Genomic DNA, 15,271 nt, shown 5'->3' with positions numbered 1-15,271 from the left:
CTCCATTTGTGGATCAGACCAGCCACTAGATGTCCCTCTTTCTTTTTGCATGACTCATCCAGGCCTCAGCCAGAAGGAAACATGAGTAAACTGGTTTGATTAGAATTAATAATATTCCTCACACACACACCTCAGGCAACTTTTAATTAGCTCATTAAGGTTTCACATAAGAAAAGTAAACTTCCTTCATTCAGTTGAGATTTGCTTGGCCGCAAAATTATTTGTATAATATTTTAAAAAACAGTGAATCAATAAATATGCAAATAAAAAATTACTACAGTACACAAATATGTTTTTAAATAGATCACCTCTTTGTTTACTATATGACGGCATTAATTTAGCTGTGATTACAGTGGCCCAGGCAAAGCAGGGGATACCTTCCTAAAAATATGAGGTGAGTGGTGTGACCTGTGTGCTGCATATGTGGTGTGACCTGTATCCTGCAGTGGAGGCTGCTGAGGTGAGGACGGCTCATAATAATGTCTGGAACGGAGCAAATGGAATGGCATCAAACACATATAAACCATGTTTGATACCATTACACTAATTCCTCTCCAGCCATTACCACGAGCCCGTCCTCCCCAATTAAGGTGCCACCAACCTCCTGTGGTGTGCTGCTATGCTTGGATACACTAGTCCCATCCCTGTGTGAACCATAATAGACTGACATTATAGTCTGTGATCTGATGTTGACTAGAGGTTGGTATCCGGGGTTGACCAGTCAGGCCTTACCTCAGCTCCTCCTCTGAGATGTGGTTCTTGCCTCCCAGCTGGTGTTTGGGGAGCTCGGCTCCCATGGTCTCAATCTCCTGGTGCATCTCATTCAGGCTCTTCTCTGGAGCTCCATTCCTTCCCAGAGTCTCATTCAGCTCTTTAGCCCTGACTTTCAGAGCTGGAGGATAGAGGACATTGTAAGTTTTACACGAACGCAGGAACACGCACACACACTGCTTTAAGGCACAATTTTCTATCTCCTGACACTCTGTCCTACACTGTCACCTCTAGCTGAAAGGCTGAGAACAGAATGTGTTATAAATCAAACAGTGTTTGATACATGTCTCCTCTCATCAAAACCCAGGTTTTTATCCTGCTGCTGCCATGATGACCATTAGAGACAGAGAGAGAGAGAGGTGGAGAGAGAGAGGAAAGAGAGAGAGAGAGCGAGAGAGAGAGGAGAGAGGAAATTGCGAGAGAGAGGGAGAGAGAGAGGAAAGAGAGAGAGAGAGAGAGAGAGAGGGGGGAGCGAGAGAGAGAGGGAGAGGGGAGAGGGGAGAGGAGAGAGAGAGAGAGAGAGAGAGAGAGAGAGAGAGGGAGAGAGAGAGAGAGAGGGGATCTGAGAGGGCCGTCTGTCTGTTTGCTATGCTGCTAACATAAAAAAAAACATGCCAAATCCACACTGGCCTCTAAACCACCCAAGGGCCAGTTAGTTAGTACAGGAAGTGTGTATTACTACACTACACTAGACGCCATCATCAGCAAAGAGCTCATCTTCGTATGTGTGTTATTTGCGTACAGCCAAGCCTTTGTGTGTGTGCTCGTAGAGCACAGAGGGATGAGCTACAGAAGCAGCTAGCGAGCGCCCAGATGAGATGAGTTGCTCAAAGCAAGGCAGAACAAAGTGGATCACAACAAAAGCACTTTTTACTTTCCATTCAATGGCGATGGAGGCTTCTTATAAGTTGATTCAAAGACATTCAAATTCTGTTTGGCAGACCAATGTACTGTAATCAAATGAATGTGGTCTTTGAAATCTAAACCCAATCAGTTCAAAAGAAACGGAGAGAGAAGTTGCTCCAATTGGGTTCTAATTTGAATATAAATCATCAAATTGAAAATGAGGTTTAATTGGATGCATTCCCTACATTCCTGAACAGTTCAAACCTAAACACTTAATGTGATTACAAAGACAAAATATATACCTATTAAAGTACTCCGGCACGGAATAATCACATAGCATGTTTCAAAGGCAATTAAACACTTAAATGTTTGGTGGATTGCATAATCAGATTGTCTCCTTTACGAATACATCAGCATGAAAAAACAGTCCAATCTCCCCCTTAATGCTTTTACAAGAAACTCTATGTGATCATGAATCTCTGCGAGGAAGTCAAGGGAGACATGCTCTGTGCATCCCACTTTGAGTGTGTTCTTTTTTGGAAATATTTCAGAAAATACAATTTTTATGTAAATGAGGATGGCATCACTGAAGTCAGTCATTGCCTACAATCAGTAGACATGTAAATAGCCCATTTGAACCAGTCCAATCCTCTAATGGGTTAGAGACTGTGTTTGAGGTTCAGTGAAAGTTTGTGTGTGTGTGTTTGCGTTCCTTTGACAGTGTGTGTGTTTGTGTGTGCATGTGGTTTTTCTGTACATTCCTTTGAATGTGTGTGCATGTGTGTCTGTGTATCTGCTCATGCGGGTGTCTGTGCCGTATGCTTCTGGCAGTGCGAGTCCCACCTGCTGTAGCATGCATAGTTGAAGTTGGTTTACATACACTTAGGTTGGAGTCATTAAAACTCGTTTTTCAACCACTCCACACATTTCCGGTTAACAAACTATAGATTTGGTAAGTCGGTTAGGACATCTACTTTGTACATGACACAAGTCATTTTTCCAACAATTGTTTACAGACAGATTATTTCACTTATAATTCACTGTATCACAATTCCAGTGGGTCAGAAGTTTACATACACTAAGTTGACTGTGCCTTGAAACAGCTTGGAAAATTCCAGAAAAGGATGCCATGGCTTTAGATGCTTCTGATAGGCTAATTGACATCATTGGAGTCAATTTGAGGTGTACCTGTGGATGTATTTCAAGGCCTACCTTCAAACTCAGTCCCTCTTTGCTTAACGTCATGGGAAAATCAAAAGATATCAGCCAAGACCTCAGAAAAAAAATTGTAGACCTCCACAAGTCTGGTTCATCCTTGGGAGCAATTTCCAAATTCCTGAAGGTACCATGTTCATCTGTACAAACAATTGTACGCAACTATAAACACCATGTGACCACGCAGCCGTCATACCACTCAGGAAGGAGACGGGTTCTGTCTCCTAGAGATGAAGATACTTTGGTGTGAAAAGTACAAATCAATTCCAGAACAACAGTAAAGGACCTTGTGAAGATTCTGGAGGAAACAGGTACAAAAGTATCTATATTCACAGTAAAACAAGTCCTATATCGATATAACCTGAAAGGCCGCTCAGCAAGGAAGAAGCCACTGCTCCAAAACCACCATAGATAAACTAGACTACAGTTTGCAACTGCAAATGGGTAAAATATCGTACTTTTTGGAGGAATGTCCTCTGGTCTGACGAAACAAAATTAGAGCTGTTTGGCCATAACGACCATCGTTATGTTTGGAGGAAAAGTGAGGACGCTTGCAAGCCGAAGCACGGGGTGGCAGCATCATGTTGTGGGGGTGCTTTGCTGCAGGAGGGACTGGTACACTTCACAAAATAGATAGCATCATGAGAAAGAAAAATGATGTGTATATATTGAAGCAACATCTGAAGACATCAGTCACGAAGTTAAAGTTTGGTCGCAAATGGATCTTCCAAATGGACAATGACCCCAAGCATACCTCCAAAGTTGTTGCAAAATGGCTTTGGTCACCTGGGAGAGAACACACACACATTCAATCAGTTGGATGGACAAACCAATCCAGGATGGGCCAGTGTTCAGAGTGTTTATTCAAGATGCACAATTCCCACTGGGTACACGCTAGTTGAATCAACTTTTGTTATATTGTCAGTTCAATGAAATTACGTTGAACCAACATGGAATAGAAGTTAAATTGTGTTCATACCGTTGCTATTTTCTGTTCTTATCATCTATGCATATTCACTTTAATAATTCTACCTACATGTACATATAACCTCAACTCAACTGCTCTGCACATGGACTCTGTACCTGTACCCCCCTGTATATAGTCTCGCTATTGTTATTTTACTGCAGCTCTTTAATTACTTGTTTATTTTTATTTCTTATCCATATTTCTTTTAAACTGCATTGTTGATTAGGGGCTCGTAAGTAAGCATTTCACTGTAAGGTCTACACCTTTTGTATTCGGCGCATGTGACTATTACAACTTGATTTTATTTTATTTGAAATTGTGCCTAGTGTGTTAACTGCACGTTTCCAATCCGGAATCCTGTGGCCCCCAATGGTCTAAGGGACAGCGTGTGACTGGTCCAAACAATCTATTTCAGAACCAGCAGTCAGAGTTGATTTAGACCATCCATAAATGCTAAATCAAGGTCAATAGTTAAGTACTGTTCTGTGTGTTCGAATCAAAAGAGACAACCTAGTACATACACAAAGAACCAATGTCAATGAACATATATGGATTTCTTACAATAACCAAGGCTTCAAAAGAAAAGATACATCTTGGTTCTGCAGCGAGGAACAATCAACAAGGTCAGGACTATAGAATGAGTGAATCACAAAATGGATTAGCTGTGCTTACGTAACAGACTAGGACTAAACCAAACAACCTAACAGAGTGGTCTTGATTAAATGTCAATGTCAGAATGTGTTTTCTTGTCAGAGAAATGAGAAGTAAAGATGTCTTTTAGACAGTGAGTTGTTTTGGTAACAGAGCTCTACCCAAAGATCTTTCTGCAACAGAACATTCTACCGTACCAGTCAAAAGTTTGGACACACCTACTCATTCTAGGGTTTTTCTGTATTATTACTATTTTCTACATGTTTGTTATTTAACTAGGCAAGTCAGTTAAGAACAAATTCTTATTTTCAATGATGGGTTAACTGCTTGTTCAGGGGTAGAACGACAGATTTGTAACTTGTCAGCTCAGGGGTTTGAACTTGCAACCTTCCAGTTACTAGTCCAACACTCTAACCACTAGGCTACCCTGCCGCCCCAATTATTGAACATTCTACAATGTATTCTACGTTGTAGAATAATAGTGAAGGCTTCAAAACTATGAAATAACACATATGGAATCACGTAGTAACTAAAAAATTGTTAAACAAATCAAAATATATTTTATATTTGAAATTCTTCAAAGTAGCCACCCTTTGCCTTGATGACAGCTTTGCACACTTTTGGCATTCTCTCAACCAGCTTCATGAAGTAGATACCTGGAATGCATTTCATTAACAAGTATGCCTTGTTAAAAGTTAATTTGTGGAATTTCTTTCCTTCTTGATGTGTTTGAGCCAATCAGTTGTGTTGTGACAAGGTAGGGGTGGTATACAGAAGATAGTTATATTTGGTAAAAAACAAAACAAGTCCATATTATGGCAAGAACAGCTCAAAGAAAGCAAAGAGAAACGACAGTCCATTATTACTTTAAGACATGAAGGTCAGTCAAAACGGAACATTTCAAGAACTTTGAAAGTTTCTTCAAGTGCAGTCGCAAAACCCTCAAGCGCCATGATGATACTGGCTCTCATGAGGACTGCCACAGGAAAGGAAGACCCAGAGTTACCTCTGCTGCAGAGGAGAAGTGCATTAGAGTTAACTGCACCTCAGATTGCTGCCAAAATAAATAAATGCTTCATAGAGTTCAAGTAAAAGACACATCTCAAAATCAACTGTTCAGAGGAGACTGCGTGAATCAGGCCTTCATGGTCGAATTGCTGTAAAGAAACCACTACTAAAGGACACCAATAAGAAGAGACCTGCTTGGGCCAAGAAACACAACTAATGGACATTAGACCGGTGGAAATCTGTTCTTTGGTCTAATGAGTCCAAATTTGAGATTTTTGGTTTCAACCACCGTGTCTTTGTGAGATACAGAGTAGGTGAACGAATGATCTCTCCATGTGTGGATCCCACCGTGGAGCATGGAGGAGGAGGTGTGATGGTGTGGGGGTGCTTTGCTGGTGACACTGTCAGTGATTTATTTAAAATTCAAGGCACATTTAACCAGCATGGGTACCATAGCATTCTGCAGCGATACGCCATCCCATCAAGTTTGCGCTTATTGGGACTATCATTTGTTTTTTAACAGGCCAATAACCCGAAACACACCTCCAGGCTGTGCAAGGGCTATTTAACCAGTAGGTTGTCACCAGGCTGCCTAGGTTACTGCCGGCCAGCTGCAGGCGCCTCTCCAGCGAATTATGTGGCGAGAGCATGTGCTGTGGGGGAGACACACACACATACACACGCAGAGGGGAGAGAGTCAGAGTGGGGTACTGTGCCGAAAGGTCTTTACCATTAAATCACCACAGTTCTGGCAGGCGAGGTGTGTGTGAGCAGACCCTCGATTCCCTTTATTTAACTTTGCACCCCAGCCCAATTCATCAGTGTTATGCCAGTAGGCCCCCTGCCATATATCTCCTCACAGACTTACAAACAGCAGAGCAGCAGAGTCTGCATAAGGGCATCTAGCTCTGTGGACTCTAAAATCCCAGCCTGAGCCAATGATCTGGCTTTCCACAAGAGGGGAGCAATCAAGTGATATCTTCATTGGCCCCCCTCAGGATGCCCTTTAGTAGTAATCTGCATCTTTGTTGTGTCTTATATCTCCAGTTCCATCTCCTCTGCTTTCCGAAGATTTGGGGAAAATTCCCCCTTGTTATCAAAACCGCTTGTTATCAACAAGTTTAAAGGCTGCTGTGTGTGTAATATATCACTGCTACAGATTCTGGTGATTGTGTCTTTGTTCTTGCATGAGAGGGAGAGGTGGCTAAACGGAGTGGAGCTATGGTGTCGTCTGGAGTGGATTTGAGGAGTGTTTGAAGCCGCGGTGTGTGACGGGCTCTACGTCTCCCACAGAGACACTAACAGCTGAGAGATATTAACACAGCACCTTGTCCAGGTGGGTAACTTAATCAAGACGGATTCTGTTCATCTTAGCAAAATCCAAGTTATTTTTTTATATATCAGCTTAGAATCTTTATCTTTAAAATCAAATAATCATTTAATTGTTTTATACAGAAATAATGTAGTACTCTCTTTGGAGAGAACACAAAGGGAAGTGTTTGGGTGCCTTCTATTCACCTTGAGTTACTCTGTTCTTAAACTGGTAGAGGACCTTGTATGGCAGTGGTAAGGTTGATACTGGTGATAATATGATGCAATCTTTGCATATTACTAATGAAGGGCCCCGAACAGTCGTCATCACATGCTATAACACACACACACACACACACACACACACACACACACACACACACACACACACACACACACACACACACACACACACACACACACACACACACACACACCACCCTACTGGGGGTCAAGGGGTCAACCCCAAGGGCATGGGGGTGCTAATGGTAGCTTGTTGCCTGGCAACATCTCTACCAGGGGGCATTACTGTATTTACAAGGGCGACTGTGTTGCCACCCGAGGAGGGGGCACAGCCTGAGAGAAGTGCTTTTCAATGTGAGGGACATGGTGGAACGGGTTGAGCCCCAGCTTCTTCCTCCTTCACCCTGTTAAGTTTAGTTTCATACCATTCCCCCACACACACCAGTGCTCCCTCAAAAGGCACAATCGCTCTTTGAAAACACTTCAAGATAGCCGTCCTTGGTCCTCTACTCTTTAGGCTTTGGAGAATCCTGGAGTTTTTTTGCTGGTTTGAGATTAAACAGGAGCGGCACCGGGTGAAGGGATCTCAAGCGTGAAATTTAACATAGAGTGTGAAACGGCTTTTGGCAGCCCATTATGAGTGTTCAACATGCCACAAGCAAAAGCAAAACACACACTTGCGGGCACAGCACACACACACACAAAACAAACCATGTGTAGACTTGTCATGTCCTTCCAGTTTCTCCTGAATAAATGAACATGTTTTTTATAGACCCACTGTTACAGAGGAAGGCCTGACAATCCACACAGAAAGAGGGCACACATCCTGCATGTCTTTTCCAGGGTCGTATTCATTAGTCGGATTACTCCAAAAAGAAAACATTTCGTAACAAAAACTAGAGTTTCTATTGGACGAATAGGTCCCTCCGTATTTTGTTCCGTTTGCTTCCTAGAGTAAACGGTATACGGGTTATTTTTGCATCAGACGAAATGTTTTGCTACGGAATCCGACTAATGAATACACCCCAGGTTGAGAATCCTAAAGTGAAGGAAGAATGGCGCCAAGAAAGCTCAAACCTGCTGTCACGCCTTGGTCATTGTATTGTGTTTTCGTTATATGTTTGGTCAGGCCAGGGTGTGACATGGGTTTATATGTTGTGGTTCGTATTGGGGTTTGTAGTATTTGGGATCGCGGCTGAGTAGGGGTGTTGTATAGGCTTGGCTGCCTGAGGCGGTTCTCAATCAGAGTCAGGTGATTCTCGTTGTCTCGGATTGGGAACCGTATTTAGGTAGCCTGGGTTCACTGTGTATTTCGTGGGTGATTGTTCCTGTCTCTGTGTAGTGTTCACCAGATAGGCTGTAATAAGTTTCACGTTCCGTTTGTTGTCTTGTATTCATTAGTTATTTCATGTATCGCGATTGTTTCATTAAAGACATGAGTAACCACCACGACGTGGGATGAAATAGACAGGTGAGCGGTCGACCCAGAGAGAGTGCCGGAGCCCGCCTGGGATTCGCTAGAGCAGTGCGAAGAGGGCTATAGGCAAATGGAGTTGGAGAAACAGACACGGCGGCGCAGAGCGAAAAACGAAAGTCACCCCCAATTATTTATTGGAGGAGGGCTCAGGGAGAGAGTAGCAGAGTCAGGAGTCAGACCTGAGCCTACTCTCCCTGTTAATCGTGAGGAGCAGCGATATAAGGACTTCTGGTCTTGGGAGATGATATTAGACGGAAGAGGACCCTGGGCTCAGCCTGGTGAATATCGCCGCCCCAAGGAGGAAGCAGAGGTAGCAGGAGATAGGAGCTGACGATACGAGGGAACACGGTTAGCAAGGAAGCCCGAAAAGCAACCCAAAACAATTATTGGGGGACTTACAGGGAGTATGGCTATGCCAGGTAGGAGACCTGCGCAAACTCCCTGTGCTTACCGGTGGGCTAGAGAGACCGGGCAGACACCGTGTTATGCTATGGAGCGCATCGAGCCAGGTAAGGTTGGGCAGGCTCGGTGCTCAAGAGCTCCAGTGCGCCTGCACGGTCCGGTCTATCCAGATCCACCTCCACACACCAGTCCTCCGGTAGCAGCTCCCCGCACCAGGCTTCCTGTGCGTGTCCTCGATCCTGTAGCACCAGTTCCAGCACCACGCACCAGGCCTTCTGTGCGCCTCGCCTGTTCAGCACAGCCAGAGCCTTCCTTCCCTCCTGCGCTGTCGGAGTCTCCCGCCTGTTCAGCGCAGCCAGAGCCTGTCTCCTCTCCTGCGCTGTTGGAGTCTCCCGCCTGTTTAGCGCAGCCAGAGCCTTCCTCCTCTACAGCGCTGCTGGAGCCTCCCGCCTGTTCAGCGCAGCCAGCGCTTTCCTGCTCTCCTGCGCTGTCGGAGTCTCCCGCCTGTTTAGCGCTTCTAGAGCCTTCCTCCTCTACAGCGCTGCCGGAGCCTCCTGCCTGTTCAGAGCAGCCTGAGCTGCCAGTCTGCAGGGAGCTGTCAGTCTGCAAGGTGCTGTCAGTCTGCATGAAGCAGCCAGAGCTGTCAGTCTGCAAAGAGCTGTCAGTCTGCAAGGAGCTGCCAGTCTGCAGGGTGCTGTCAGCCTGCATGGAGCAGTCAGTGCTGTCAGTCTGCATGAAGCAGCCAGAGCTGCCAGTCTGCAAAGAGCTGCCAGTCTTCAAGGAGCTGTCAGTCTGCAAGGAGCTGTCAGTCTGCAAGGAGCTGCCAGTCTGCAGGGTGCTGTCAGCCTACATGGAGCAGTCAGAGCTGTCAGTCTGTATGAAGCAGCCAGAGCTGTCAGTCTGTATGAAGCAGCCAGAGCTGTCAGTCTGCATAGAGCAGCTAGATCCGCCAGTCAGCCATGATCTTCTAGATCTGCCAGTCAACCAGATTCTTCCAGATCAGCCAGTCAACCAGTCTCTTCCAGATCTGCCAGTCAACCAGAATCTTCCAGATCTGCTAGTCAACCAGAATCTTCCAGATCTGCTAGTCAACCTGAATCTTCCAGATCCGCCAGCCAGTCAGGATCTACCGGAGCCTACTACCTACCTGAGCTTCATCTCAGTACTGGGCTTCCTCTCAGTTCCGGGCTGCCCCTCAGTTCCGGGCTGCCCCTCAGTCCCGAGCTGCCCCTCAGTCCCGAGCTGCCCCTCAGTCCCGAGCTGCCTCAGTCCCGAGCTGCCCCTCAGTCCCGAGCTGCCCCTCAGTCCCGAGCTGCCCCTCAGTCCCGAGCTGCCCCTCTGTCCCGAGCTGCCCCTCAGTCCCGAGCTGCCCCTCAGTCACGAGCTGCCCCTCAGTCCAGTGGGGATCTGGGTGAGGACTATTAGGCCATGGTCGGCGGCGAGGGTGGATTATCCCAGGACGCGAAGGGGAGGAACTAGGACATTTATGAAGTGGGGTCCACGTCCCGAGCCGGAGCCGCCACCATGGACAGAAGCCCACCCGGACCCTCCCTATGGTTTTGAGGTGCGTCCGGGAGTCCGCACCTTAGGGGGGTTCTGTCACGCCTTGGTCATTGTATTGTGTTTTCGTTATATGTTTGGTCAGGCCAGGGTGTGACATGGGTTTATATGTTGTGGTTCGTATTGGGGTTTGTAGTATTTGGGATCGCGGCTGAGTAGGGGTGTTGTATAGGCTTGGCTGCCTGAGGCGGCTCTCAATCAGAGTCAGGTGATTCTCGTTGTCTCGGAGTGGGAACCGTATTTAGGTAGCCTGGGTTCACTGTGTATTTCGTGGGTGATTGTTCCTGTCTCTGTGTAGTGTTCACCAGATAGGCTGTAATAAGTTTCACGTTCCGTTTGTTGTTTTGTATTCATTAGTTATTTCATGTATCGCGATTGTTTCATTAAAGACATGAGTAACCACCACGCTGCATTTCGGTCCTCTCCTTAGACAGACGAACGCCGTTACACCTGCATCTCTCGAATATAAACCTAGGTCTTCCAAATATAAACTTGGTCCTCGCAAATATAAAAAAACGACTGATTCTGAGTACTTTTTCCCCTTGTTAATAGTGACCATGGAGGGAGTTGAAGATAATCAAATCAAATGTATTTATATAGCCCTTTGTACATCAGCTGATATCTCAAAGTGCTGTACAGAAACCCAGCCTAAAACCCCAAACAGCAAGCAATGCAGGTGTAGAAGCACGGTGGCTAGGAAAAACTCCCTAGAAAGGCCAAAACCTAGGAAGAAACCTAGAGAGGAACCAGGCTATGTGGGGTGGCCAGTCCTCTTCTGGCTGTGCCGGGTGGAGATTATAACAGAACATGGCCAAGATGTTCAAATGTTCATAAATGACCAGCATGGTCCAATAATAATAAGGCAGAACAGTTGAAACTGGAGCAGCAGCACGGCCAGGTGGACTGGAGACAGCAAGGAGTCATCATGTCAGGTAGTCCTGAGGCATGGTCCTAGGGCTCAGGTCCTCCGAGAGAGAGAAAGAAAGAGAGAAAGAGAGAATTAGAGAGAGCACACTTAAATTCACACAGGACACCGAATAGGACAGGAGAAGTACTCCAGATATAACAAACTGACCCTAGCCCCCGACATATAAACTACTGCAGCATAAATACTGGAGGCTGAGACAGGAGGGGTCAGGAGACACTGTGGCCCCATCCGAGGACACCCCCGGACAGGGCCAAACAGGAAGGATATAACCCCACCCACTTTGCCAAAGCACAGCCTCCACACCACTAGAGGGATATCTTCAACCACCAACTTACCATCCTGAGTATAGCCCACAAAGATCTCCGCCACGGCACAACCCAAGGGGGGGGGGGGGGGGGGCGCCAACCCAGACAGGATGATCACATCAGTGACTCAACCCACTCAGGTGACGCACCCCTCCCAGGGACGGTATGAGAGAGCCCCAGTAAGCCAGTGACTCAGCCCCTGTAATAGGGTTAGAGGCAGAGAATCCCAGTGGAAAGAGCGGAACCGGCCAGGCAGAGACAGCAAGGGCGGTTCATTGCTCCAGAGCCTTTCCGTTCACCTTCCCACTCCTGGGCCAGACTACACTCAATCATATGACCCACTGAAGAGATGAGTCTTCAGTAAAGACTTAAAGGTTGAGACCGAGTTTGCGTCTCTGACATGGGTAGGCAGACCGTTCCATAAAAATGGAGCTCTATAGGAGAAAGCCCTGCCTCCAGCTTTTTGTTTAGATATTCTAGGGACAATTAGGAGGCCTGCGTCTTGTGACCGTAGCGTACGTGTAGGGATGTACGGCAGGACCAAATCAGAGAGATAGGTAGGAGCAAGCCCATGTAATGCTTTGTAGGTTAGCAGTAAAACCTTGAAATCAGCCCTTGCTTTGACAGGAAGCCAGTGTAGGGAGGCTAGCACTGGAGTAATATGATCCATTTTTTGGGTTCTAGTCAGGATTCTAGCAGCCGTATTTAGCACTAACTGAAGTTTATTTAGTGCTTTATCCGGGTATCCGGAAAGTAGAGCATTGCAGTAGTCTAACCTAGAAGTGACAAAAGCATGGATTAATTTTTCTACATCATTTTTGGACAGAAAGTTTCTGATTTTTGCTATGTTACGTAGATGAAAAAAAGCTGTCCTTGAAATGGTCTTGATATGTTCTTCAAAAGAGAGATCAGGGTCAGAGAATGAGGATGAAGTATTAAATTAAGGAGCGGCTTCAGTGTCTGAAGAGTGGGAAGACCTGTCCACGATGATTCTTTGTTGATTGAAGTACGGTTGAAGGTTAAAAAAAAGTAAATCATGGAGTTGTCTGACCGTATGAGGGTTTGATTTGGAGTTTCTCCCTTCTTGGGAAATGTTATCATATGTTAGCTACACAGTTAAAGTATTCATGCCTACTGTGCTGCAAGGATTTCACTGCCAGATATTTGGTCATGAAGCATCAGTTTGTAGGAAGGAGCAGCCTAGATGTGCCAGATGTGAGGGTTTTCATTACGTGGAGACATGCCTGGAGGACAAACCCAGTCAGTGTAGTAACTCCAAAGGTAATCATGAAGCCAGGTCTTCAGAGTGCCGGTAAAAGGGAAACAGATACAGGTAACTAAAGTCAGAATAGGACAGGGTGTTACATTAGGTATGCAGTGCAGTGAAAAGGGTTGTGGAGGACCGGGAGGGAATGCTCTCCCCGCCACTGTTACAGAAGGACCAACGGCAACAGTGAATGTTCCCATTACAAATTGTGCTTTGACAAATGAAGATTCCTGGCTTCATCACGATGGTTGTGAATTGTGCTGTGCAAGTAGAACACAGGCCACAGAAAATTGGAATTGTTGTGAAAGCAGCTGACATTTTTATGGAAGTTCGAGACATATCTGTGAACCTACAGGAAATGTTGCCAGTAGAAGTGCCGGTCTCCCAGGCCCGAGGAAGGATTAATCCCACTGGATCTATCTGTATTATGGATAGTGGGATAGGGCTGGGTGCTGATTATGTAGTTTAGGGTGGGTTTTTAGTTTTTTTGGTTTCTTCCAATATATATTTTTGTTCATCTGAGTGAGTCTTGCACTCATACAGTACCTTTGAGAGGCATCAATACACTTAAACATCCACTAGAAGAAGAAGACTACTTTCACCCACTATTGCGCCGCCGCCCTAACAAGCAGCACACTTTTTGTGGCTTGCCTTGCACCAATCAAGGAAGGGAATGAGGCCTACCTAGCTAGCTAATTTCCCGCCATTTGACGATGAACTCTTCACGACAAATTACGGTAATATATTGTTCAGTAAAATGTTGCCATTAAAAATGATTTATTTATTTTTCTCACCAATTTCAATCTTGACTCATCGCTGCAACTGCCCGAAGGGTAGGCGAAGGTCGAGTCATGCATCCTCCGAAACATGACCCATCAAACTGTGCTTCTTAACACCCACCCCCTTGACCTGGAAGCCAGCCGCACAAACAGCGTTCAACTAACGATCGAGGTCAGCCTGCAGGCGCCTGCCCGCCACAAGAGAGCGATGAGCTAAGTAAAGCCCCAACAGCCAAACCCTCCCCTAACCCGGACGACGCTGGGCCAATTGTGCGCTGTCCTAGGGTCTCCCGATCACGGCCGGTTGTGACACTCGGGAGGCCTGCCATTACATTTGGAAAAACGGAAGGAGTTTCTGAGCAGCAATGTCGATTATCGACTTTAGTTATAGTCCAAGAGTGTTGTTGTGGAGCACCATACAATCTGCATTCACCTCCAAAAGATGAGGCATGATCATTGAGGTATAAAAGAACTGGAGACTGCTTCCAAGATGGATGCCCGTTGTTTTTTAATGTAATCTACTCACGTTCACATACTTAGTTTCGTGGTCGCTGCCATCTGCTTTACAGGGCCGATAATGCCTGCGCACTAGCGCTCAGTGAGCACTGTAGCAAGTGCGAGCAGCGATGACATCATCATGTCATCCAGAAGCATGACAGACATTGGATGAATAATACATGTTCATATCTTCGGCTGTGAGTGATGGAAAAAAACGGCCTTGAACACAATTACTGGAATAATTCAATGTATATTTTTGTCACAAAGGTGACAACGAAAGTGTCTTTTTAGGAATTTTAAAATTGTATTTCTCTGTGGGGCCATCTATTGGATTGTCCTTCGGCCTCGGCTTCAGCTACATTGCAGTACCAAAAGTGAGCACAGTGGAAAGCGTGCTTCCAGGCCAGAACACTGGCCCCCTGGGCATGATCCCTTTGGCTTTGCCTCAAAGGAAACCTTTGGAGGAAACCACCAAAACAACTGTTATGACTGCACGTGAGGATCACAATGGGTCAGATCAGCTTGGAAATGGCTGACACTCACCAGACCCTCTCCCATCCGCAAAGGGGGGGAGGAGGGAACTGTGGGGTTTTTGACATTTTCACACACTGGTCATAAATTCTATGCAGCAGAGAACTCTTGCTCCTTAGTATCAACCAACGGAATGTCTTCGTCTCCAGAATACTTTTGCCGCCCAAAAACTTTAACGTTCAAAAAGTTGATAATGAAACAATAGTTCTATCACAAAGAATGTTGAAAATGGTCAGTGGGGAGATGTAGTAAACAAATGTCATATTTCTTTTCATTTTGTGATGTTATTAAAAACTCTATGGAACAAATACTGTAAGTTGGAATGGATACCCCCTTTAAATGTCACGTTTCCATCCAATACCTTGTGCATATGATATGAAATATTATGAAGATGTTTCTGTTAATAACTTCTTATGGCTGCAGGGGCAGTATTGAGTAGCTTGGATGAAAGGTGCCCAGGGATGCCCAGAGTAAACGGCCTGCTCCTCAGTCCCAATTGCTAATATATGCAT

General features: G+C 45.7%; 1 pseudogene; it reads right to left on the bottom strand.

Moving 5' to 3' along the window:
* The window catches only part of LOC115107469 (laminin subunit alpha-2-like), a 151,068-nt pseudogene that overhangs the window by 29,686 nt on the left and 106,111 nt on the right, over positions 1-15,271 (bottom strand).

The sequence above is a fragment of the Oncorhynchus nerka genome, linkage group LG24 (assembly GCF_034236695.1).
Source record: "Oncorhynchus nerka isolate Pitt River linkage group LG24, Oner_Uvic_2.0, whole genome shotgun sequence".
Taxonomy (NCBI): domain Eukaryota; kingdom Metazoa; phylum Chordata; class Actinopteri; order Salmoniformes; family Salmonidae; genus Oncorhynchus; species Oncorhynchus nerka.
Note: the sequence above shows the minus strand (reverse complement) of the source record. Positions and strands in the feature narration are given on the sequence as shown.